The sequence below is a fragment of the Pundamilia nyererei genome, unplaced genomic scaffold, assembly GCF_000239375.1.
Source record: "Pundamilia nyererei isolate P.nyererei 1_Seehausen unplaced genomic scaffold, PunNye1.0 scaffold00109, whole genome shotgun sequence".
NCBI classification, from domain to species: domain Eukaryota; kingdom Metazoa; phylum Chordata; class Actinopteri; order Cichliformes; family Cichlidae; genus Pundamilia; species Pundamilia nyererei.
Genome location: NW_005187510.1, coordinates 99,380 through 104,844, shown reverse-complemented (window position 1 = coordinate 104,844; position 5,465 = coordinate 99,380).

The window sequence follows — 5,465 nt, the reverse complement described above, 5'->3', positions numbered from 1 at the left end:
CCGCATTACTGCAGCTGCAGCCCCAATCCGTCTGTCGATCTCCGGCTCCCTTCTCCCATCACTCGCGAACAAGACCCCGAGATACTTGAACTTGAATGACATTACAGGCTTTATTACTGGAAAACATCCTCAAAGGAAGGGAAGCTATATTTGCATGACATTGTAAATTTTAGTGGTAAAGTTAGATAGAACTGCTTTATTGCTAAACATATATCCCATATGAAAATAACAAAATGTTTATTCATGGGGCTTAAAATGTTAAAATAAGTCAATATTCTTTTCAAATAGTATTACAAAACCATTTTTTGTTTTTGTTTTTTAAGACATTGTGCTTAGTAGCAGTTTGTAAGAGCGTGACCTGCTCCTCACCCATTAGCTTGCACAGGCTCCAGCCCTGCTAATTTTTGAAGGACAGATACAGTAGATGGATACCTTTATGGCTTTATATCTGTTTATTTACAATGCAGAAACATTGCTCAATAGTATCCAGTCTACCATTGATTCCAGCATTTCAAGAATTATATAGCTTGAGAAATTCATTCTCAAGTTATATAATTCAGTCAAACTGACATATTGACAGATGACTTGTTTTACATAACATTCAGGGTGGGATACAGTATCTGTTTATTCTTTTTAAAGAACATGAGGATTGTGACCTGTCACTCAGTTCTGAAGTGGGGAATTATCCTATTGATGATCAACACTTGGGATGAACTAAACAGGTGATTCTTTGTGTTTAGTAGAAGAGAAACATCATAAAGGTAGGTGTTTCTCCTTGTACAAATATGAAAACACTATTGACAAATGAACACACAAATAGCATTAGTAATATCAGGTGCACCTTTATCACTCTGTGCATTCTGACGGTGGGTGTGGATAAGTGGGATTCTCTTTACACAACCGCTCAGTGACACGTGCAAAACCTGTGTTTATTCTGGATATTTAATGCAAGAGGTTGTATTTGACCAAGAACCAGTTGATTTTTTATATTATTACTAACTACATGAACAAATTTATCATAGAGCAACATAATAAGAAAGATTTGTAACAGAGAACTTGGGGCAACACCACATTACGTAGTTTCACTTTGAAGTGATTAAAAGAAGGTGTTCACTGACTAATCTCTGTCACCATCTGAAAGGCAGGAGGAAAAAATAAATCAAAAGTGACCCCCTCATTGTCTGTGTGAGTGATCAGACTGGAAAGCCCCTGATAAGAAATGCACAGGGTAATGTGGGAGGAAGCATGTAGTTTTAAGCTTAACAGATACTCAATATTATTTTCTCTGGCAGTATTATCTCCACAAACAACATTTTTGGACATTGAATCTTTGTAAAAAGATGATGTCCTATGTTGCAAACTCTAGGACCACACAGATATTGTCCTTTAAAAAGTTTTTATTTCAGGGTAATTTTATCATTTTATCATGAGACCTTCTGGAAATATCCTGACCCATGTCTGGTTAACTACAACACCACTAATGGGATCACAATAATAATGAGTGGACTCATATGATTTAGTCCTAAATAGTATCATTAATTCTCAGAGAAGAGCTGCTTTTGTGAAAGAAACAATTTGTAAGATTTTTTAGCAGAAAACATTCAAAAGTGAACTCAGTGGGAAGATATAGTAATAGTGACAGTCTCTGTGCTGCTTTGTATATTTATTAAACAAAACAGATAAACAAAAAAATTAAAGTTAGTATGTTAACTGTCCATATGTTATTTACCATTTAGTCCCTATAGCATTCAGTCTGCTCTTGATTCCAGCATTAATGAAGAAGACAAATTACAGTGTAGCTCTGCCTAGAGACCATACTTTTATTTTATACATCTTGGATTCTAACCTCTCGTAAGTCATGCTGAAAGGCAGGCAGGCAGTGAATTGAACAGTAACATCTGAAACATGCGCTAAGTAACCAGGGAGAACTGGTAAGCTAGGATTCATTTTTATCTAATAGCCCTTTTCCACTAGTGCCTACTCGGGTCAGCTTGGCACAGCTCAACTCTATTCTTAGGGTTTTCTATTAGATACCTATTAGATACCTGGTATCAGGTACTTTTTTTTTAGTATGTACACAGCTGGGGTTCAAAGTGATTGAAGACAATCTTAAAATGTGATGTCAATGGACTGCTTGCCACCGACTGGCTATTCAGTGATGTCACTCGATAAATCATGAGATAAAAATCAGCTCTGTGTCGTTACGAATAGGGCTTAATTTTGACATCATGGTGCACAGAGCACATAAGGAGGGCAAGGACATCAGCAATGAATAGCAATGAAAGTCTGGTCAACTTAAAAAATAAAAAAACACATGTAGAATAGAATAGAATAATCCTTTAATTGTCCCACAAAGGGAAAATTGGTTGTAACAGCAGCAGAAGAAAAGCACATATACAAACAGAACACGACACAGGACAGAAACACACACAATTTTTGTCATTAAAAAAAACATTTACATCATGGACAATAGTATGTAGTAGTAGTAATGTAGACTAAACACCCCACTTCTGTTTCATTTGGAGCTATCTCACAGAGAGAATAAAACTGCGTCACAGATTTGACGTCAAAGAAACGCACCTGGGGTATTGCCAGGATGTTTCAGCAGATGCTATCCAGGGCCAGTGGTCGCAGACTAAAGCATTTTCACATGCTCGGTAGATGTGACTAGAGATCCCACTGCGTTAGTCATTAGAGTTTGTAAAGATATGGTGGTCTCCAGCCAATGTGGGAATTAGAGCTGTGAGGTGATTTACTGGAGGAAATCAATTTTAGTTTAGCTGGAGTTTTAATGAGTCAGAGAAAGGAGAAGGAGAGAAAGAAATGTAGAAGCATGACGAAGCCAAACATCACTTCCCTTTACGTCTGTTTTTAATTAACTTGTCCGCCCCCACCCTGTCTCAGCTTCCCTCCCGTCTGCCTGAAATGGGAGCCATAAGTCGCGTTTCACACCGTGGTCTCATTCCATCTGAGCAGCTCACGTTGCTTTAGAGGAAGCTGTCCCCCCAACCTTTCTCACCACTGCTGTAGCTCTGAAAACCAGCATGGTGATCATGATTAGTGTAACCTCCAACGTGGCTGATAATCCATACAAGGTTTGTACAGAAAATCAAGAAAGGGACTGATGTGAATGAAATCATATATATAATATATATAGCAGGTACACTGATATAATGTTGATTAACGTTATGTTACATTGTTACAACATGATTACTTTCCTTACTACAATAAGATGATAAAGTAAAACCCAAAATTTGGTTTTTATGTTTTTGTTTGGTGTGGCTTGTACTTGCAATTACCATTGTAATATTTTCCACATTAACTCGATTGCCTCCAGTTCTTTACCATACTAGTCTTTCCTGTTTAAAAAAAAAAGGAAAAATGAAAGAAAACAAAAAGTAGACGGGCTGGGAGAAAAAAACCATTTTTTCGAACAAGAATGGACAACTCTGTTAGCTCATTTAGTTATTTCTGGCTCACAGTATATGAACAAATTAAACCGAGGGTGTTTCCCCCTTCTGCAGAGACAGCTTTAATCTGTCAACATGCAGTGGGCATACTCATGCTGGTGGAGCAGCCGTCACGTAATGGAAACTACGCGAAAACACATAGTTTGAAGCAGCATACCATGAAACACCAATGAGTGCCCACAATTGTTCCTAAAACTTTTTCAAGTTACTGGAGCAGTGAATTTTTTTAAAAAGCCTCTCTTTCATGATGACACAAACAGTGTAATGACTAGTCTGAGGTCTTTAGAGTCATTTGTCACGCTGGATCATCAAAAAACAAGCAAACGAAAGACTAACAAAATTCTGATGAAGTAAGACAGCACAGTGATTGCTTCACAGCAAAAGGTCCCGGGTTTGAATCCACCATCTGGCTGTGGACTTTCTGTGGAACACGTTCTCTCACGGTGTGTTTCAGCTTCCTCCTGTGGCAGCTGGGATAGGCTCCAGCTCAACCTGATTTGAATAACCAGAAGAATATGGATGGATGATGAAATATCCTTTGGGAAGGTATATCAGTTTGCCAGAAAGTTAGTCCCAGCTCCACTGTGAAGGTTTGGATTCATGGCGCAACTGGTTAGAGCCAGAAATTTCCTTCTGTCAAACAACAGTTAAATTAACATTTTAGTATATAAAATTATTGCTACCCCTTTTTAAAAAAAAACAGCAAAACAGAGAGATATCAACAGGAAGTTTTAAAAGAAAGAAGAAACAAAAATATAGTTTTAGAAGAGAAAGCAGACACAAATTTTACTGTAAGTAATTTTTGTATGTAAAGACTACCGTGTGTATTTTTAACTAGATTAAAAAGATTCTAACTTTTATTGTAATTGCTTAATTCATTAAGGCGCAGACTGGAGGATGCCTTGGTAATTTAGTTCTATAGAGAGAGATAGAAAGGGTGCAGTGCATTTGGCTTATATGGAAAATATTCCTGGTTCAAGACTGGGATGAGACATAAAATCAGCCTCAGCCTCAAGCCTGGATAAATGGGACGGTTGCTTTAAGCTACCTGTAAAGAAATTATTTTCTTTACAGGTAGCTTTATTTAAGAGGGACAACGCTGATGACATAAGCTTCAAACCAAAATAGGTTTGCAAAGACTAAGGAAACAAAATGAACAGAAGTATTCACCAGCTACACCAGCAACATCAACTTTTCATTGCTGAGGATAAAAATGGATGCCAAACAACAAGGACACACACACACACACACACACACACACACACACACACACACACACACACACACACACACACACACACACACACACACACACACACCAAATACCTTGTATAACTACTGCTAAAATCAAAGTGAAAAACAAGGACAGGCAACTTTGTGTTAAATTACCTTCAAATTATGACACTGTTTCAATTCAGTTTTGTTTTAAGGTATGACATATACACCTTCAACCTTTCTCACTGAGAGGGCTTGTCAGAGCTCTTCCCTTTGGAACCTACCTCTTCTTCTGTAAACTCAGCTAAAGTTTATCACAGCTTGTATTTCAAAAATAATGTGTAATTACAACGTAAGAAGGGAATATTAGGCTACTCTACAATAAAGCTTGGACCTTAAATAAATTAATATTGCAATGCAAACAGGAGAGATTATAAAAATCTCTAATACAGTCCCCAGTATTGTGTAATTAAAATGTAAAAAGCAGAATGTCTTTTTCTTTAATTCCAGGGTGCTTATTAAATTAAAATGCTTACACTATCATTTGTTTCTTCTTTTTCTCTAAAATGTTTTATGTGCTTCTTCTGTTGTATCTGTCTGTAACCAAAGTTATTGTCATCATCAAAATTAATCCATATCTACCTGTGATACGGTGCATACAAATATGCCAAAGGCAGCAAATTGCAACAAGCTAATGGTTAAGTAATTATATTTGACAAAGATCAGCTGCAGTAAAAAAAACACTTCTATGTGATAGCTTATTTACTTATTTACAAAGTG